Genomic DNA, 23182 nt, shown 5'->3' on the forward strand with positions numbered 1-23182 from the left:
GTTTCGGGAAACACCGACTCGTTGAACTATGATGATAACGACGGAACTTGCTACCATAGTTGGCTAACGATGCTTTTGGGAAACACACCCTGGTTCAAGGCTTAGTAGATTCCGCCAAGGCAAGTTCAAAACAAAGCGCCGCTGTACTGTGATTGGTGGCTCGTTTGACCAGTTACATTTTTATCCACTCATAAATAAAAAGGAACGACTGATTTTGAAAATGTAGTAGAGTAAAAAGATATTTGACTTTGAAATGTAGTGGAGTTAAAGTAAAAGTCTCCCCAAATTTAAATACTTCAGTAAAGTACAGATACACAAAAAAGCTACTTAAGTACAGTAACGAATTACATTTACTTCATTACTGTCCACCACTGAACATAGACATCTGTAGACATGAAGTGGCAGCTTCAGCCATTTGCAGCTATGAAAAGTTTGGCGGCTGCAGCAGCCATTTAGGTTTTGGCTGAGCCGGCTAGCCAGCCAATAACTTCATCAGCCAGCCATTATTCTCAAAACAAATGGCTTCGGGCTCTAGACCAGGCAACATTTTTCCAGTCTTCAACTGTCCAATTTTGGTGAGCTCTTGCAAATTGTAGCCTCTTTTTCCTATTTGTAGTGGAGATGAGTGGTACCCAGTGGGGTCTTCTGCTGTTGTAGCCCATCCGCCTCAAGGTTGTGCGTGTTGTGGCTTCACAAATGCTTTGCTGCATACCTCGGTTGTAACGAGTGGTTATTTCAGGCAAAGTTGCTCTTCTATCAGCTTGAATCAGTCGGCCCATTCTCCTCTGACCTCTGGAATCAACAAGGCATTTTCGCCCACAGGACTGCCGCATACTGGATGTTTTTCCCTTTTCACGCCATTCTTTGTAAACCCTAGAAATGGTTGTGCGTGAAAATCCCAGTAACTGAGCAGATTGTGAAATACTCAGACCGGCCCGTCTGGCACCAACAACCATGCCACGCTCAAAACTGCTTAAATCACCTTTCTTTCCCATTCTGACATTCAGTTTGGAGTTCAGGAGATTGTCTTGACCAGGACCACACCCCTAAATGCATTGAAGCAACTGCCATGTGATTGGTTGATTAGATAATTGCATTAATGAGAAATTGAACAGGTGTTCCTAATAATCCTTTAGGTGAGTGTATATATATATATATAAGTGGTGCGGGACTTTTAATTATAAAGAATCCCAAAATACACATGGTACTTCTATTTTGAAATATCTGTATTAACAGTTGTGAACACACTGACACATGATTCGCTGAGAGAGTGAATCTGATTCAAACTGCTAAACTGAGCTCCTGAGTTCACACCTTCAGTTCTTTTCGGGTGATTCATGAAAAAGATCCGGTTCAAAAGAGTCATTTGATCACGACTCTCTCACACTGGGTTTGTTGTTGCTTGCGGTGCAGCGAGCATTGTTGCCAACTTAGCGACTTTGTCGCTATTTTTAGCGACTTTTCGGACCCCTTTAGCGACATTTTTTCAAAAAAGCGACTAGCGACAAATCTAGCGACTTTTTGGACAAACCTTAGCAACTTTCCAAATTCCAAATATCGCCAGTACTGCAAGCGTGAGGTCTTACTTCCCGCTGCGCCTGCTCTGTTCAGTGAGCGGCTGAGAGGAGCAGCACATTCCGCTGACTGCATGCCAGCGGACATAGACATGAATGAGCTGCGCATGTGCACGCTTGTGTTAGCAGGAACCAATCAGTGATCACATAGCAGCTGCCTTCTCCTTTGTTTTAATTCAAAACATTTAATTTGACCGCTTTTTCTTGGCATGCGCTTATATTCACTACTAATCAGAGTTTTAGTTCATTCCGGTTCGGTTTCTGAACTCTCCGACTTCAGATCGTGATATTTACAGACTCTATACATTTTACTTATCCAAACACAACAATAAACCTTCTTCAAACTCATAAACATGTAACGTTAGCTAAGTTCCGCTCCGTTGTCTAACAGAAAATATGTAATTGAGAACCGTTTTACTGGACATTCGGCTATATACTTATATAAAAACAGTATGAGCACGGTTTAGGGGAGACAACCGTTATTATAAACTGAAGTAAGCTACAGTACCGACAAATTAGGCAGAATGCAAATACGACGCGATGACGTCATTAATATGCTAATGACGCATGACGTCATCTGGCGACATTTAGCTACTTTTCGAGCAGGCTTTAGCTACTTTCCATTGAAAATAGTTGGCAACACTGGCAGCGAGCTCATCAGAAACAGAATGGTGATAAGCTGCTCGAGACACACTGGTGGTGAGCGATTTAAAGATGTATTCAATAACACTCACTAGATGGTATCTGATGAAACAGCATGTGAACGCACACAACCCAACTGTCGCCAATGGCGACTAGATTTTAAATTATTACAATATCACAATCAATAATTTTTTATCGCATTTTCTACCATTTTAGTCACAGTCTGGAGACCTGTCATGTGAGATCAGACTTCAAATATCATACCAGGATGTTGCAACAGTGCTTTTCCTAATCTGATCTGGTGATATATTTAAATTAAATGGTTACAACTCACATGAGAGGTCATGTTACATTATTTATGCCTAGATGTTTTGGAAAAAGATCAACGGTACCTCCTAACAAATCGCAATGATGCATAATGTTCTCGGTAGACTTCCTGTGTAACGTAAGCTTAATTACTGTAGTGTGCTTGCAAATTGTTCACCCACACCACTGGGAACTGCGTACTGTATTTGTGTTTGCAGCACAGGGAGACTAAAACGCCTGCAATTTCCGGCCTTACGCGGCCGCACTGATGGCAACACATTAGCCAGCGCGACAGATTGCTCCTCAGGTGAGAATGCACTGTGCCACCACATATCCGTTTTTCATGCTGTCTGGCAAGCATGTCAAAAAACAAAACAAACAAAGATATCTCACCAGAGACTAATTTAGCATGAAATCCAGTGTTGAAATGCAGACCATTCATTCTAGCACAGTGCTCTGACACCTGGTGAAAGATTGCACTTAAAAAAGTGTGCCTCTCTATAGGGCAACCAAGGGTAAAAGGCATAAAGTATCTGATTGAACAAGGTGGACTGGTGGTAAAACATAGCTGGATGATGTAGGCGAGGGTGGGCATGGCATTTCTGCTGCTTTTTCTGCCATTCGTTTTTATTTAATAAGGATGTCAGTGGAGAAGCCAAATAGAGACTATCAATTATATTAAAAAGGTTTGTTTGAACTGGCTGACTCGTTGCAGAAAAGGATGGGTGGTAAAACAAAATGTTGGAGAAAGGTTGGTGTGGTACTTAAACTGTTGACATATTTATGTTGAAACTTTGCAGTAATTTTACTGTCAATTGCAACGAGAAACTCCCTTTTTATAACATGTTTATTTTTGTACAATGTAGCCATAGCCCTAGATTATATTTGAACAACAGTGCCTGTTCACATTCAGTAGGGTGGGGTGGGGGTTTGGATTTTTTGTGTGTGCAAATTATGGTTTAATTAATTAATTAGCCTCTGTAATTGATCTTTTGTCATTCCTCTAGCATTGCAGACCGCACAGCGAGGAAAAAAAATTCACTATTTAGAGCTAGTCATCTATGATCATTTTGAATCATAGATGACTGAATTTTAAAATAAAAAATAAAAAAATCTCATTGAATGTATAATCATGCTTATATTTGTTTATTAATAATGATTATGTTCATGTAAAAAAAAAAAAAAAAAACTTTATTACAGGTTGTGATGAAATAGAAATCCTAAAAATGAATACAGTAAAAATGCACATAGTAATGAAAATCACCATTGAGAGTAATGTTATGCATTTTATAATTTTTTTACAAATAATAATAATTATCATTTATTTGTGCAAAAGTTAAACATGTAGACACGTTAAAGTTTAAAAAATATGTTTGATTTTATATTTGCTAAATTTATCATTCATTAATATCACAGTGCAAGAAATAGACTTTCTTTAGGCAAAATAAATACATAAATAAATCTGCATAAATAAGATGGAATGTGCTTTAGCAAAATAATTAGCTTCCTGAAAACAATTTCCACTCCAGTGTCAACTCGCCTTAAACAAAGCCCTGGATTCTGACTCTGCTCACTTTATGTACAGTGTAGTGGGTAGATTCTGAGATGAAACCACCTTTTCTGTTCACTCGATTCTCCACACTTATCCTTATCTTCATTCTGTGTAATCCCACTCTCATGAGACATGGAGAAAGGAAAGATGAGAGACTTGTCCAGAACACTCCATTCAATAATTTCCAGACTTTTTTTAATGTTCATTATCCTGAGCTTTTGCCAGAATCATATACATTGTTAATCGGAAACAAAATGAGGTGCAGAGAAAAATGCGCTGTGACATAACATAGTCAGGGAGATCAAACGGACTGTTCCTGAAATTGCCTCAAGCGGACAAATGCTAAATAATGCACTGGGCATGCTGACGAGCCCCCTGCATTTTAAGAGGCAAATGTGGATAAAGTAGTCTGGTGTCATGGTGATGACAAGCTTTGAATATTAATGGACAACCAATGAATGATCGATTGCAGTAGAGGGGAAAAGTGCAATTTGGCACTTTGTGATAAACAGCACATGAGGTATTTCTTTGTGATTACACGCTAATTAATTAAATGTATAGCTAAATGTCAGACAATTCAAATAAAGTTCTGATCCCATTTTAAGTTGTTAACTGAGAGGACAATAAGGCCTCTACATAGGCCTTATTGTCAGCATCACACTGAGTAGCTATCTGATATAAAGGGGTTATGAAATGCTCTTTTTTTTATAGTTTCATTATAAGATTAAGATTCAAATTTATTGTCATTGTGCAGAGTCAAGGAAATGCAGTTGTTTTCACATATCCCAACTAAGCTGGGGTCAGAGTGCAGGGTCAGCCATGAAACAGCACCTCTGGAGCAAATAGGATCAAGGGCCTTGCTCAAGGGCCCAACAGTGGTATATTGGCGGTGCTGGGGCTTGAACCCCCGACCTTTCAGTCAGTAACCCAGAGCCTTAACTACTGAGCCACCACATTTCACGGTTTGCACATAACGCAACTGTTAACACTCACACCCTGTTTGAAATATTAATGAATGGAACTGTTTACTTACGTTTTTGATCGGGTCCAATAGTGTTTTTAACTGCCCCATATCCTTCAGCGACAATTCCTTCGTTTTATGACTGCTTCACAAGACGCACACATTCAGTTTATCATCCTGCTCTGAGGTGTACATCACTGAAAACAAATCAAAATGGTCAAAAACTAATTTAAAATAGTGCTGATTGGTGAACTGAACAAACAGTTTGTTGAGCAGTTAAAGCTACAGAGCCACAGCTGCTGATGAAACGCTTCTCTTCAGAGTTGAAACTTGACAGTGTCTTTTAAAAGCGTGCCAGAGAGATGATAACAGTCAAAGACGTCTGTGTAGTACATGTTTTTATGTAAAAATGATTCAAAATAGGCCAGATGGGTCCCCTTTTTTGTTCAGGAGTAGTTTGGCTACAGACAGTAGGCCTTTTGTACTTCTCTCTGTCTCTGTTTACGAGCCAAGTGAGCACCTGTGGCACCATGGGTGTGATGATTTTAAAATAGCCGTTGATGTTGTTGCTGTAGAGGCCGTTTTGAATTAATGAGTACCCCATGTGACGTAGGGAAGTCGTGGAAGAAGAAAATGGGGCGTTTTGGCATATTGCACTGGAAATTCATTTTTGAGCTCTGGAATTTACAGCATTTTATTTTTTTTATAGTAGAGTGACCTCTTATATGTCAAAATATCAAGGAAAATTGTTAAAAGGGTCATGTCATATTCTCATGACATGACCCTTTTAAGCTGTTTTTTATTTGTTTGTTTACAACCAGTGCAGGTTTCTATGCACAATTTGTACCATTACTTCTTAACCTTTTATTAGCCTTGCAATATACATTTCAAAAATCTTCATATTTAGTTTTAAATGGAATGATATGCCTTAGATAGTAACGGCTTCTGAGCATTATTGGTTAAGGTAGCACGTTTGTGAGACAGACAAGGAGGTTGACCTCTCACATGAACAAAGCCTCACTGTGAAATGTTCCTCTAGCATTCAGGGATATGGGACTAGGACTTAAGTTATGTGTTTTTTGTGTTAATGTATTCAGGTCATCTATTATGTACAACAGAAGGGCTTATGAATATTGCTGAGGCCTGAGGTCTGTGTTTCTGCCGTAGGGTAATTATTTTCATACTCTGGAGATACAATCCGTTTCCCTCAAACTTCGATGATGGAAGCTTTATTGAAAAAGCTCAGCATTAGCAAACCCTCTTTGGCCACAGAGGAAGTGTAGACCAAAGGATCTTTAGAGCTCTCTATCATCAAGCTGTCTGTGAATTTGACTAACCAGTGCATAAATCATAAAGCTTTGGTTCAGTGTCATGCTGCCATTTTTGTTGCAGTTGCATCATGGGGTATGTTCAGAGCGGGGTACTGCCATGACACTTGCACTATTTGGGATCATCTCATCCACTTTTATAATTTAGTCACCGATATTCACACGAGAACATGTGTATGCGTCAAGTTCAAGGAAGTGTGAACAAGCTTCTGTCATGAATGCACCGGAAACTGCAGATGTCAAGATTTAAAGTGAAAAAGGAGTTATATTATGGTCTGTTTGTCTCTCTAAACTGATTGTCTCGCTTCAAAAGACCACTTGAGTTGTATTGATTACCTTTATGCTGTCTTTTTGTCCTCTTTGGAGCTTGAAAGTTTTGGACCCCATTGACTTGCATAGTATGGACAAAAATATATCATATATTCTTAAAAAAAATAGAATCTCTTGATTCCGCAGAAAAATAGAAAATGAGATGAGTTTGAGACAGCATAAGGGTGAGTTAATGAGATAATTATTATTTTTGGAGAACTATTCCTTTAAATTTTGTGTTGTTTCTCACCAAAACCATATTGCTTCAGAATACTTTGAATATGATGCACGAGTCACACGGACTACTTTTTATTATATTTTTTTGGTCCCTTTTTAAAACTTTAAAGTGAGTCTCTATGAACTGTCATTGTATTGAAAAAATATTCATCCAAATATCTCCTTCTGTGTTCTGCGCAAGAAAGAAAGATTTTGGACTGACATGAGTAAATTATGATGGACTTTTTGGCTGAACTATTTAACTATTTATCTTGCACATCAGTGTTGATGTTTGAACCTGAAACCATAGCAACTGCAATATAAAATCCTTCTTCTTAATTCATTTAGTTGACCTTCAAAATGTACACACATTTTGATTAAAATGCTAAATAACAATTTATTTTTTAGATGCCACACCATGAAGGTATAGTTCCCCCCAAAATTATCATATAGTCAAACCCATGTGGCTTTCTTTGTTTTGAGAACATAAAACGAAACATTTGAACTAATATTCAAGTTCATCTTTTCAATAGAATGGCAGTTGATTTGACTAATCTTAAAACATAAAAAGGACCAGAAATATTATAAAAGTACAGTACTTTCCAAAAAGGTTTCATAAAAGTACAAAATGACTTGTGTGTTATATTGCTTCATAAATCTCCTGAACGCATACGCTAACAACATTAATGCTTTACAGTGAACAAACTTCTCTCATAGTGCTCATGAATGCGCAATGGATGACAAGAATTCTGAAAGTCGTGTGAGGTTGGAACAACACGAAGGTGAGTAAATTATTACAGAATTTATATTTCTGGTTGAACATTTCTTTTAAACGCAAGGTGCTTTAAGCAAGACAGCCAGAAAACTGACAAAAATGCAGACAGACAAACATTTGACACATTCCTGTTGCTCCAGTGGCATAAACATATCCATGTTTTAATAGCTGTTTGCATTTCACAAAGTGTTAGTTCAACAGACACGTGTACATATATGCTTGTGTGTTTAGTATATAACTTGAGACACTTGTTCACATGAATGCACTGGGATCAGTACAACATGCATTTAATCAGGGCTACAGCTCCTGCAGGATTTAAGGCCTCACTGGAAGTCAATTCAGGCTCACTTTCCAATAACTGTTTGTTATCCTAGTCAGTTGCCCGACAGACATTATGGACAACAGATACATACATTAAAAGCATCAGGAGTACTCACTAAGGGCAAAAACAAAACACTGAGCAAATAAGAAACACTCAATGATTCTTGCCCTGTAATATCATGAAGCATTGTGTAGTGCAAATTGGGGTTCTGTTTTATTGGCATTTAGGGAGAGAAATCATCATTTTGGTAGTTCGGAGTATTGATCAACCACACATAAATGAACAACTGGGGTCTATTCAAAGCAAGCTCATGCTGGGGAGATGCAAAGAAAAGCATTGCCACTGAGTTTTATTGGTGGGCGGTATGACTAAAATCTTAGGAGTTTTATACTGTGCAGGTCCCACATTGGTTTCAAGTTGTATTATTTGGGTCTGAAACATTTGCATCATCATTGTGAGTGCTAGTAGCATCTGTTTTGCCCTACAAAGTAGGAACAAGAGAAACAAATGCTTCAAAGTATTTTTTTTATTGTCTAGCCAAATGTGGATTATTAAATATTCTCACTCTGTTTTCTTTGAATATAAATCTGTTTAAGCCAAACACATGTGAAAGCATAGCCATGTTTTCTCTACATTTACGCCTATCATCCACACTGGAATGGCAATTTCCTCCACCGAAACGAAGTTCTTTGAAATTATTTCCATTACTGCATACTTTGGAGAATGATGATGTTCAGAAACCGAAAACGAATCGGTTACCTAACGTAACCTCGGTTCTCTCTAGACGAGGTAACTGATTCGTTCTCTTACGAGAGGTTCTCTCGTAGCTAGCTTACGCTACGGGAACCCATTGTCAACGCCGTGCGCACCAAGCATCCACTGCATGAGCTCCGGGGGTGGGGGGACCCGGGGGAGGACCAGGACGCGGTGACCCTGACGTGGTGACCCTGAATGACCGGGAGAAATCGCACGAGCGCGTACTCGACCGCTATCATTTCCAGACAATTTATGTGAAGGAGCTTTTCCTGAACTGACCATAGGCCGAAAAGCGGAGAGCCCTCGCGGACCGCGCCCAACCCGTGTTGGGTGCGTCTGTCGAGATGACTTTCGCGAGATACAGCTCCCATCGTCACTCCCGCTGATACCATTCGGCCACTGTCCAGGGCTGCAGAGCTGAAATACAGGTCTGAGTCACCTTGATCGGCTGGCGGCCTGTGGCCCAAGCCCGGCGAGGCCGTGGTGTTTAGCCAATGCTGAAGCGGTGCATGCGCAGTAAACCCAGCTGAAGTACTGCTGCGGCTGAGGCCATGTAACCTAGCACTCTCTGAAATTTTTTCAGAGCGTGAGGCTGTTCATCTGAAAGGGCGCGGCTAGTCAGCTGAACACGGCTTGCGCTGTGTAGATAAGCGAGCGTCATTGCCCGCGAGTCTAGTTCTATTCAAGGAAGGAAATTGCCTGACTGGGCTGTAGTGAGCTCTTGGTCCAATTGACTGCAAGACCCAAACTGTTCAGATGGCTGAGGAGAACTGTTCTGTGAGACAGAAGCTCCGTATGTGACTGTGCCATAATCAGCCAGTCGTCCAAATAGTTCAGAATTCGCAAGCCCTGACTCCGCGGGGAGTGCGGCGCCGCATCCATGCGCCTGTGAAAGTGCGAGGTGCTAAAGACAGGCGAGCGGAAGGGCGGTGTATTGATAAACCTGGCCGTCGGCGAATCTCAAGAATGGCCTGTGGCGGGGATTTATCTGAATCTGAAAATAGGCATCTTTCAGATCGAGAGAGATAAACCAGTCCCCTGGCGCGTATCTTGCGAGGAGTTTCCTGATTGTAAGCATTTTGAGCGGTCTTTTTGCAAGCACCTTGTTCAAAACCCTGAGATCTAATATTGGTCTGAGGCCGCCGTCTTTCTTGGGAACAAGAAAATAATGGCTGTAAAACCCGACTAAGCTCAGCGAGCGGCACTTTCTCTATGGCCCTTTTGCACAGAAGGTTTGCTATTTCTGAGCGAAGCATGCAGGCTGCTTCCGTGTTCTAATAGTTTCGAGCAGCTCTGAAGCGGGGAGGCGGCGATCGAACTGTAGCAAATAGCCCTGTTTTATTGTGCTTAACACCCATTTGGATATCCTGGGATAGCTTCCCACGCTTTGAAGCGTAGCAGCTAGAGGGTGAATGGCCAAATCGCCCTGATTGCCGCACAGCAGCTGAACAGAATGTGTGGCGGCTTACTGTGCTTATGCATGACTGCTTCGCAGACAGCAGGGACAGGCTGTTCTGTGAGTGACTTCCGATTGAGGTGAATGGGGAAAGAGTCACATCTGTTAAGTGATCGCGTGAGCATAGTCACGAGACGCGGGACTTACATACAGAGAAGTGTTTGCTGGCCGTGTGACAGAGCGGGCAGAGAATGGAGCGCGCGCGTATTGCGTGGCGCGTTTATTGACTCTAACACTCGGCGGGCTGTGTCCGCTTTATGTGAGTGGGCTCTGATCGGGACACGGGAAGTGTAATGCTTGTGTGTAGAGGTGAACACTGGATTGTGGGCACATTTTCTACACAAGGCTGGTCGTGTGACAGAGCGGCCAGAGAAGGGCAGCCGCGGATTAGGTGGAGCGTGTTTATTGACTCTAACACTCGGCGGGCTGTGTCCGCTTTATGTGAGTGGGCTCTGATAGGAACACGGGAAGTGTAATGCTTGTGTGTAGGGGTGAACACTGGATTGTGGGCACATTTTCTACACATAAGGCATGTTTGCTCTTTACAAGATTTCTTTGGGTCGCCGTGAAAACGGCGTTTGAGTGCAGGCAAGCGGGCAGTATCACCGGCTTGTTGGCTGCTGAATCCACCACTGCAGTAGCCTGAGAGAAGGGGACTGACAGAGGGCGAAGCTTTGACGGCTGTCCAGCTGCGGCGGGACTGAGCCGTCGTTTTCTCAACAAAGCTAGGAGGACTTCGGTTGCTCAGGTTTCAATGCAATCTTAGGCCGAGGCCCGCGGGGGGGCGGAAGTAGTTCTGCAGGCCTAGACGGGAGCACCGGTTTAGACCGCCATCTCGCGGAGGGCGGGCAAAGGTGTGCTGCTACCGAATCCTCTGGATTCCTGGGCCGAGGAGGAGGCTTGGGAGCCTGACCACTCCTCGCTGTCCGAAGCCATGATGGAACAGCAACCCTTATCCTCCACCTCGTCATCCCAGATGGCAGCAGTGCGGCCGCTCGGCGGCAACTGCGGCGTCCGGGGGCGGGAGGGTGAAGCGAGACTCGAGGGAGAGGCTCCGGCGAGGCAGTCGCTTCAAACACCGGTTCTGGCAGCCTTTGGGAGCGGTGCTTCTTATTGCTTGTGGCGAAACGAAGGCGGCTTCGGTTTTGCATGCTTCGAGTCGAGCCCGCAGGGTCGACATGGAAGCTCCTCGCAGAGGTCGCATCCGCCGTCAGCGAGGCGAGCTCTGCATGTTCCCGTCCCAGGCAGAAGCGCCAGATGAGGTGGCGGTCTCCGGTGCTGAGAGGAGGCGGCATGAGCCGCAGGAAGTCGCGAGGCATCTTTAAAAAGGCGCTCGATACTCTTTTTGTGAAGTTCAGCTGAGGAACTTAGCTTGCTCTAAAAAGGATACGTCGCCGGATGGCGTAGCTCATAGGATGGCTGAAGGTGGCGAAGACGGCCGGCTTCTTCGAGCATGTCCAAGCTTGCTAGATGCCCCTCGAGCGGCGACGCGGCTTCCAGTTCAGAGATGCGAAGAGCTTCGCTGAAGAGATGAAAATCAGGGTTCCAGCCTACGAACTACGCTTATATGCACTCTAGCCACGCCCATTTTGGCGGGCTTTGATGCAGTAAGCGCGGACGCCTCTCATTGGACGCGAGTTCGCCCAAGTTCGATCTATAGGCTGCAGCAGTTGCCGCAGAGCAACCAATGAGCTCGCTAGCTAGCCCGCTCAAGGTCTGCAGTTGCTGCACTGCGTTGACAAATGATACAAAATTAAGGATAATTTTTTTGGCTTCAATATCTCAGAAAAGATTAATCTTTCCCGTAGCGTAAGCTAGCTTACGCAATACGAGAGAACCTCTCGTAAGAGAACATAGTTTTCAAATGAAAATGGATTAGTGTGGGCATGGTCTAAGAGACATGATTTTAGTCTTAACTCAGTTTTGACATAATGTATAAACTCAAAATAAAAAATAGTTCTGTTTAAGGGTGTCTGGGCTTGTACCCTTGTTATAGGAACATACTATTTTTACCCTTAAGAATACAAAAAGTAAGCTTCCTAGAGGAACAAAACATATACATGTACCTTTAAAGGTGCATAATAGGTCCCTGGAATACAGTTATATTGGCCAAAGTATACGTTCGGTCAGATGCGAATGCTGAGCATCTGCGTACAGGACGCGTAATGCAATTCTTGTCATCCTGGAAATATTTGGGCTAACTAGTGGGTCCAAAATGTGGCAACAATCACATTTCAGCCTTTGTTGTCATGGAGATGCGCTAGAGGAAGATTTAATCGGCAGTAAACAACAGGAGACGAAGGTAAACATGTCAACAGTAGATGTGCAGGTCAAGAGCGTGTGTGTGTGTGTGTGTGTGTGTGTGTGTGTGTGTGTGGAGGTCTGGAGATACCTGTATTTGTATAATTCGAGCCTGAAGGACTATAAAGACATCTTTATGTCTAAGCTCCTTAAGAGAAATAGTCCGATGTCTCATACAGTCGTAGCGCGCATGCGTCAACCGCCTGTGTGTGTGTGTGTGTGCACAGTCAGATGGAGTATACTTTGACAGGCTCGTTTTCGACTGTATGTAGACGCTGAACATTCGTGTAGTATACGTTAGGCTTATTTTGTAAATAAGTTTTAAATAACCATTTTTACTAGAGGTACAGAAAGATACCCTTGAGGGTATCACCTCAGTGATGACCCTTGTAACTTAAACGGTTCCTTTTTTTTGCATTTGCAGGCCAGTATAGGTAAAAATCAGGAATAAAAGATGCCAGTTTCACTGTGTTATTAAACTATTTGAAACTTTTTAGATTTTCCACCAAAATTGCTAAATCCAAGCACTTGCGTTTGTCTGCCATAGATGCATTTTAAGAGATGCAAAGAACATGATTTGCTTACCGAAGGCATGTTATACAGTATATCAACAATAAATATCAACCATACCGTAGTTTACATTAACCATTACCCACATTTTAAATGTACTTTGGTGTGGTTCGCTTGAGCGCACCCAGTTTCAGAAGACTGCTTTCAGACCAACCAAACGATCCAAACTCTGGGATCAAAGGAACTTGGGTTTGCACCAAATGCCCTAGTGAAAGTTCCCATATATAACGGTGTGAGTAAATTCATTTCACATCATGGTTTAGATCATGATGTAGTTAATTTTGCCTGAAAATCTAACCCAAAAATGTTATAACTATTTCGGTAATCCAGTCCATTATATACATTAACATTTCTTAATCTAATTTGATCATTTTCTTTTTGGAACTTGATGTATGCCTACCAGAAGATAAGATTGTATAACAAAATGTGTCAGTGTAAAATCAGCTGTTTAACACTATTTGTCCCTTGGGATACAAACAAAAGACTTGTGTAGAATAGTATACATAAAAAAAAAAAATAAAAAAAAAATATATATATATATATTGTGTAAGCCACATTCAAAACCATTGTAAAATAGCTAATATATGTTGACCGATGTTGCTTGTAAAACATAAACAGCTTAGTCTGTGTCTAGTGGCACAACACGATAAAACTAAATCAGTCCCATTATAATCAACAAAGCTGTCTATATCTGAACCAGCTATAGCTTTCTGATTTGTGTCGAAGTCATGCTACATTACCGTAGTATAAACAGTATAACAGAAGTTCTGTTTGACTCTCCGTTTGAATCATTTCTGCTTTACCATCGCAAGTACTGTCACACTGCCTAGCTAAGTGAGCATAATGTCATGCATGAATTTTAGAAATCCATTAACGGGATCTCTCAGTTTAATTATTTTGTAAATTGCCACAGACTTCATAGTTAGGTGCTTATTACCCTGTTTCTTCCCTAACTAACAAATCTTTGCTCCCCTGGCTCTTTTGACACTTGAACATTAATTTGATTAATGTTTTAATCCACGATGACTACATGCAGCCACACAAGAGAACTCGGGAGATCTCGTTGTCATCCATCAAGTTTGGAGAGCTGTTTATCGATATGTCGACCCGCGAACACGTCGCACTGTGCGATGACAAGGCTTAAAGGCCTCCTTCTTCAGTGAAAGGGGTGCCTGTCTCAGAAAGTCAACACCACAGCGGGGGAAGAAAATTTCTGTCTTGTCAGGACGACAGATTTCTTAAGTATATATCAAACAGTATTTACTTCAATTCAAGGGTGTGATGCGTGAATTTGGCTCAAACACACTTAGAGATGCTAAATTGCACAATCGAAGACACTTAATTTGAAACAAATCAGCTAGTCATGGCTTCTTTTTAAAAAGTAACAGAATTGCACAAATAATGATTGTTTTCAAACGTCTTTCCTGGACACTCCCCTTGTCTACTATTGGCCGATAAGCAAACAAACTTTTTTCTTTCCGCCAATGTTGCTATTGACTGGTCAGGATGCTAAAAACAAAAAAAAGCAATGTTTCCATTGCACCAAAGAGCCACAATGTTCACTTTTCAGGGAAATCAACCCACAGATGGCAGATCCAAAACAATTGCACACTTCAGCTTAATCAACTTCCTAGTGCTATATGGGATATCAGTACTTTGAATGCAGAATTCTGGACCAACTGACAGAGAGTGTAGCCATATGTTGGGTTCTCCCTAGTGAGACTTTTGTCGCAAATGCAATACGGTTTGGGCCTGTGGCTTCCAAGCTTCGAGATGATTCATTCTCTGGTGGTTCTTCTTAAATAAGCAATGAATGGGACTGACAGCGCAGTCATCCTCTTAATTGTACATAGGTAGTTGACGGCCACCAGGCACTGTATTTTAGATAAAGCTAATAAAGTTGAGTGCTACTAGCCAGCTGTACCTTTCAGTGATGCTCTACAGTGAAGCTAATGAAGACTGTAGGGAGGGGTGTAAACACAAAAAACCTCCATGAACCAAGCAGAAGTGGCTCTTTGCCAGTTATTGTGTATCTCACATTGGTCATGTTCTTTTTATAGTGAGCTTTAGATTATGTGATGGGTATAAATAAAAACTAACACTTAACCATTTGTACAAGAACAATAATCAAACCAAGTATTTTAATCTGTCACTTTTATATGTAGCTAGCATCAAGAAGTGAAAAACATTTTAAGTGAATTGGTTTGTTCGGAAGGTTCATGTAAAATAACAATTAATTGTCATTAATAATTAATGAGTCACTGCGGTTTGCACCATTTTATATCTTCTTAAATGATAAATGTAACATGTTGTAATATATAAAATAGTTTGTTTAATTACTTGTATTTAGTGTATATTTATATCTTGAAGCTTAATGCTGTTATCCTATTTGAGATCATTGTTTTTTGCTGCTCTGATTTCAAAATAAATGACACCACACCTCTGTTTAAAAATATTTGAGTTGATGTAATAATTTAGAAAATATATATTCTGCTTAGCAGCTTCAATGTAGTTAGCTAATTTTGTTTGAAACTTTTAGTGCAGCTTACGACTTTTTATAAGGGTTGCTTGACTGTAGTTTATTACTTTGAATTATGAGCCACTTAAAGCGAAGTAAGCTACTGTTTCAAAGCAGCTTCCACTACACTGCATACGACCTAACATAATAAGTAAAATACTGATGATTATTTATCATATTTTTTTTGTTGTGCTTTAAGGATGCTATTATTAGCATCAAATCACCTGCAAGGCCAGGCAAAATCCAGCTTTTTTTAATGAAGCAATAACATTTGTTCCTGTAAAGCTATGATGAAATGTTAGACCAGTGAACTGCAAGTATAATCAAAGATATGCATAGTTGACATCTAAAGTGCCATGCTGGGAATAAAGAGCTTTGATTCTTGCAGAAATGGATTATAGGACCATCTTTGTTTTATGGGGGAGAAAATATACTATTAGGTCATCGCTTTGAGTGGTTAGGTGAATAATCTAATTGGCAAATAATATTACAAATCAAGAGGATTGATACAAGTACATCTAAATATAGTTTACCTGCAGTGGTGGTGGACTCTAGGGGGCTTGGTCCCTCCCAGTTTTAGTCCTCATCGCCATTGGCTGACTTTAAAATATGTAGTTGGCTCACGTTTAAAGAACATTTCTGATATAGGCTGTAATCCTATAAACTAGCTTTTACACCTGATATCATTTAAAACAGGGAAAGGTGCCTTTAGCCCCTGCACTGAGATAAAGAGCAGATTTCTGATCCAAGCATTTGTCCATAGATCTTCTAATTTATGGGTAATGTCTTTTGCAGTAATATCTCTGCCATTCAGAACATGCTAGTTCAGAGGAACTTTGACAGTGAGCTTAAGCCGACAACATGTATGTTATGTAAACCTTTCAATGATTTTCCTTTATTGGTGTAATTTCATAAACGTTTTAAGCAAAATCTGAATTTTTCCCATTACCATGATTTTGCATTGCATGTGAACACCTTAAATGTCTTATCCAATTGTGATTGCTTAAATAATTTTAACATTAAAAAGTACCAGTCATTTAGTGACCTTTTAGTTTTGACACCTTGAAGATGACCTCTACTACAAACTTGACTGCTGGATTAAATTACATTTAAAGATAAGGTAAAAATATTTCTCTAAAAGTAAATAGACATCTTAGTGCCAAGACATCATGGATCTTCTAATGAATATTAATAAGGGAACATGACTCAGTTATCTAAAACGATTGCATAGCAATGTCAGCACACATTAATTAATATTTATGAGTTCAGTTTTCGCCCCACCCCAATCTAAATCTCATGTCGGCACCACTGGTTTACCAGTCAAGTTGGTAATCTTTTAAAGTGTGTTAGTTTCAAGCAGTTTGTGCTTGTTTAAGGTTAATATTTGTAGTGGTCCAATGACTTTTAATTACATTTAGCTTTCTGTTGTTGTATTGTCATTGTTAGGTTTTATCCCTAATATCTTGACATTTTATTTTGTCCAAATGTTGTTTGAAAGACCATCACATATTGTTAACTGAAATTGGCAGTTTGACAGTTTTCACTTTATGTCCCCATAAACCAGCATTGTGCAGCTGAAATCAGCCAGCAATACGGAAAACTGCAAAGATCAAACAAGCAGCGTGAAATGTGAACCCTACAACATGCTAATAAGACTACAGCACAGAGATTTTACTGGGATTTACAACGGCTGAAAATTTTCCAGAAAAGATTTATTAAAAGAGTTCTCTTAAAATTGATTTCAACCTAAATACTGTACCTCTTCTGGCTAATGTGGCACCCAGCCATAAATTGATCAAATAAAAATGACTCACATCTGTAAGGCTTTCTACAACTCTTGCTGTGTCCTGACCCATTGAGATATAGTAGAAGGCACTTTCCATAAATGTTGCCTAAAAGTCTCAAAATGTTTTCTCTCAAAGTAATTTTCCTTTTTTCATTTTCTGAAGGGTGAAAGGAGGTGCTTAGTCAAACTTGTTATTATAGTAGCTGTTTAATTTGATATTTTTTTTACATAAATTCTATATTGTTTTGCCAGAATATGTGTCCGTGTTTCAAGTAACAAGGTTAGCCTTGTATCCTTTAACATTTAGCCTTAATTAATCTGTCATTCAGTAGGGGCTCGCTAGTTTGGGGCCAAATGTTGTGTCGTTGTATTTAACAAACGTATATTTCCCATAAATTAAAGAAACATTATTTAGTTTTGATACTTATCATTTTATTCACATATTGATAAAAAAAAAAGTTATCATTATTTTCACAATACCTTAGGTAACATGGTTGAATGATTTATACTTTTGACAAATACAGACAAGCACCTGCATATTTTGTGCTACATTTGAGAAAATGGAATCGGAAAGGGTCAACAGATATGGAGGGATTTCAAAATTGTATGTTTTAAATGTTTTGTTCTTGTTAATAATTAAAAATAGTCTTTACCGCAATTAATTAAACAGTATATCTTTGAAAAACATTCAAATATTTTTGTATGGTTTTAAAATCCAGACCTCTGAGGTGGAACAGACCAAACACTAGCTACTGTACCTTTCATGCTATGCTAATTGAATGTTAGATAGTAGTTTATCTAACATATCTAATTGTAATAAAACAAACTTGATTTTGTGCCTCTACTGCTTAAAAAAATACCGGGACACTAAAGTGCACCCTATGGAAAATGCCAGAACTCAGCAAAAACAGTGTTTGAAGGAGGCTTCAGGCATCATCTTCCTTTCATCCTGTACTGTGCTAAGCATCTCTAGCCATTAATAAAAGTTGGATCATCAGTCTTAGTATACATTTAGAGTATGTTTTTGCTGATGCTTTCCTACCAAAGTGACTTACGATAAAGTTTACTGATGACTTGGCACCTGAGCGCTGTGCTATCACTTGTGCTATCAAACTGAAACAGTGGCACAGTCATCATACATTATGGCATCCATTCGAAGTGGTCATCATGGACCCTTGAAATGTAGCCTGGTTATTGAGAATGCCACAAATATTGTATGCCTATTTCAATCTTCACAGACTTCTACAAAAACTTTGTTGTGCAGACTGCATTCAACAAAAACCCCTGAACACTGTTTTGTTGTGTTGCACCAGCGCTTTCTAAATTACAAATTGAAAAATAAAAGTAAAATGTCAGCTAATTTTACAACAAGTTTCAACAGTTTTAAATACCATTCATCTTTTCACAAACTTTTCCAGCAAAACCTGTGGAAGAAGTTGGTCTACATTACCATCCATACTGTATGTTTGTGAGGATGTAATCTCCTCTCCTCAACATTGCAAAATAACCCACCTTGGTTGCTTCAAAGATTAGAGAGTGGAAGATATAAACATACATGGCATAAAGACAACACATTTGAGAAAAAAGCAAAGGTTAGTTTTTCATTCTCCCAGATTTCCCCAGGGTTGTGGGAGTTTTGAATATTCTATGCAGATTACCATGGCAGAGAAGGCATCATCATACAAAATGCATACCTCTAGATACAAACAGTCATATTGCACAGTAATAAAGCAACTAACATCTCACCAGAATGACTGAAATGATGGATACCTTGTTTCCTGAAGGTGTGGGAGTTTGTCATTTAGTCTGCACTGAAAGTGCTCAGGCAGTACTCTGTGAAGCTCCATTCTCCTGAAATTTAATTTAGTTAATAATGAAACATTTCTTTATAGGGCATTCGGTAAGTTTGGGGGAACTGTCAAGTTTTTAAGTTTGTAGGCTGTTTTCTCTCCAGCTGCTTGATAAAAGACAGAACTCACCAGCAACACTCAATAAAAAGAGATTACTCAGCCTATCTCGCTCATTTTTGAGTCATGGCTGGAAAAATTATCGTTTAGCATGTGCGTAGATTTCGGAAAAACACCCCAGGCACTGCTAAGCCGATGAGCTTAAATATATAGATTTCTGAAAAATAATTAGAACCGGTGATATCACCTTTAATGTACTTTGTCTTCTCCAAGCAACTTTGATCCGTTCATTGCTTTCACACTGCCAACGTAAAAATAGCCTAATTACAACATTCACTTCAGCTTCTAAAATGTATATTCTAAACTAATATTTGTATTTCTGGTTGAACTAACTTTCCTGCCATCAATTCCTCCTGGGGATTTCTTACATACGATCTTGGTTGGCCATTTTATATTTATTTCTCTTCCAACAAAGACTAGAAGCTTTTTAATGATAGTACAACAAAATTAACAAAAGTTGTACAGTTGATGCTTTATATTATCATTCTCATACTGCCACAGTCACAGAGAATGATGGGACACGCACTTTTGTGGTGCAAACCTGTTGCTTTGTAAACCAGCTAAATGAGTATTATCTTCTTGCAAGCCTTACATTCTACATAAAAAGTGTACAGAATGGGTACAGACTAACAGTCCAAAAAGACAAAATTTGCATTCAAAACCTTATAATGACTGGAACCAATTTATTTATGATTGTATCTGAATTGACAAGCCCCCAACTTGGAAAGTCTGGTTCAAATAAAATCCAATGTAACACCTTATAATTCAAATCTCAACAAGACTTGAAAGTAGCATAAATTAGAGTGCATTTTTGCTTTTGTAAAATGGTTAGCCTACTACATACAGATTTTACATTTACATTTATGCATTTGGCAGACACTTTTATCCAAAGCGACTTACAGTGCACTTATTACAGGGACAATCCCCCCAGAGCAGCCTGGAGTTAAGTGCCTTGCTCAAGGACACAATGGTGGTGGCTGTGGGGATTAAACCAGCGACCTTCTGATTACCAGTTATGTGCTTTAGCCCACTACCCCAGCACCACTCCTGTGCAAACATTTCAAATTAGTACAATCATAAGTGCAAACATTTTCAAATTTTCCCCAAAACATTATTTCATTAAGCAAATTCATTAAGCAGCATTCTTCCATTTGAAGATATATTCCCACACCTGACAGAAAATCCTGATCGGTGTTGTGCATTGATATGGTGAATGGGTTTTACATTGTAGCTATTACTATATTGTGGATTTTGGTGCAGCTGGAATGCTGTATTGGCCAAAAATTAGCATCCACCACACATATCTGATTTTATAAGATGAATTATGAGACATATAGAATCATATTGAATGCCCACTGTTGAGGAAGTATACAAAGAGCATAGCAATTGTGAGGGTTTCTTTGCCTGTGGCAAGGCCTGTACTGCACTGAGGTCAATATCGCCACTGGCTAGAGTGGGCAGTTGACCAAATGACAGGTAATCAGCAAACTAAAGGAGAAACATTTGTAGACAATAGCTGACTTTAATTTAACAAAACACAACGGTGAGTTTAACACTCAGTTAATGGACTATGGTCCATATCATGTCTCATCCAGTCATCTGTATTTATAAAAATGATTGATAATGTCAAGTCAAGCCAAGTTATTTTTATTTGTATAGTGGTTTTCACAACACACATCATTTCAAAGCAGCTTTACAGAAAATCATGATATAACAGAAAAATAAACCATCTATAAAGTCCTAAAGTCATCAATGTGTAGTTTGATTAAAATATCACTGTAAATTGTGTATAAAAATAAATAATTATGTAAATAATATTTGTATTTAGAACCCCAGTGAGCAAGCCGAAAGGCTACTGTGGCAAGAAACACAAAACTCCATTAGATGTTGGTTAATGGAGAAACTAATCTATGGAGAAATCAGACTCAGTTGGGGCCAGTTCCCCTCTGGGTATACAGCATGAATATAATGACAATATTAGTTTTTTTGTGTGTAGTGCAAGTCATGGTTTAAAATTTGTATGTGTTAAGGGCCAGTGTTTAAACAACGATTCTGTATGAACTGTAAGATTAATGATTAATGTCTTTGAAGTCCATCCTGGATTAACTGTAGAAGTTCACTTAGTTGCATTGTCCTTTTTTAGTTGGCCGATAAAGGCTTTTGTTGTCAATTAATTGATAGTTCATCATTAGAACAAGGATATGCAAGCAGAGATCAGTGAGGTGCATCACAGTGCAACCGGCAGGTCATTTCGGTGAGGTCCATCTTAAGTCCAAGGTTCAGGCACTGGCACATGAAATATCTCATGTCTTATGGTTGGAGTTGTCATCAGGTCATCCTCTGAAGTCCATCATAGTAGTCTGAAGTGATGTCTGACTGGCACAGGCTGCAGTTAGTTGTCATCATGCAGCGACATGTAGCAGTGGGGCCTGACACCAAGCAGGAATTTAGCTGGATCCAGCTGGTTCTTGTAGCATTGGGATATGAATCCAGAGGTTGAGACAGCGTAGATGCCATTCACTTTATTGCAGAGTTGTAAATTATGAGAAGTGTTTCCGTTCTGGTAGACCTCACATAAGCAGCTAATTATGAGTTGATGGAAAAATTAGCTATATGTCTGGCTGAATAGTTGAGTCTTTAGTCTAGACTTAAACTGAGAGAGTGTGTCTGAGTCCTGAACAGTGTTAGGAAGACTATTCCATAGTTTAGGAGTCAAATAGGAAAATGATCTACCTCCTTTTTTGGATTTTTATATTCTAGGTACTATTAACTGGACAGAATTTTTTGATCGTAAAGAATGTGATTGAATATAGCATGATAGAAGGTCATGTACGGACTGTGGAGCTGTGAATTTTACTCATAAAAATTGATAATGTGAATTTTGGAGCATCCCTTCTTTTTTCCCCACATAGAAATTGGCAACCCTAATGGGGTTTCAACCTGTAAAATTGTTTTTGGACCATTCTTTCCCACTCTCTATTTCTCTTCCCTTCACACATTCACAGCGCTAAATGCTAGCCTGGTGTTAAGTGCCTCCATGTGTGAAATGGCTGGTAAACAAATTAAACTAATGTGTGGGAAGCATTATTACTGCACAATGTCTGCTCCAAAACCGTCCGACTAGTTGTCAGGCACCTGAGGCTCTTAAGGTGTTGAACTCCTGAGGAAAACAGACCTGGTGATACATATTCTGCGCATGACATTAGCTAACCCACACAGCAAACAACTCACAGCATGAATTTGAACAAATGAGTAAAAATTGGGCTGAAAAGTGAGTTTCATGCATATCCTTTGAATTTCAGGAAACTCAGAAAGAAAGACAGACAGAGCATTATATATCTGTAGTCACTTTAGTGTCTCTATTTTGGAGCTATAAATAGCACAGGTTTAAGATAAACCATCATTAATTAATAGTAGCAATTTATGGGAAAATATTACATAAGACATGGACGTATGAAACCATGTCAGTCAGAACCCACTGTGTTGTTAACCAGTGCCAGAAACCAACTTTTACATTAAAGCTGTTGTCAGCGATTTTAGCCATTCTGGAACTTCCACCAGATTAGCTATTGAATTAGCCACACCCCCTTTTCAAAGATGTATACACACACTCACACACACACACACACACACGTTAGTGTCCTTTGTTTTTGAGCTGATGCCATTCTCCTAAGCATTTTGTGAAAGCAGGATACTGTACCGGCACTTATACAGGCATATATGGGCTGTCCTGTGAACGTGCACAATGATTGTCAATCAGAAAGTCCTCTGATTGGCTAAACAAACAATCTGTGCACGGCTCTTTAAGGGGAAATATTTGCCCCCTATTTGAGGGGAATTTTT

This window comes from Xyrauchen texanus, chromosome 23, assembly GCF_025860055.1.
Source record: "Xyrauchen texanus isolate HMW12.3.18 chromosome 23, RBS_HiC_50CHRs, whole genome shotgun sequence".
Classification (NCBI taxonomy): Eukaryota; Metazoa; Chordata; class Actinopteri; order Cypriniformes; family Catostomidae; genus Xyrauchen; species Xyrauchen texanus.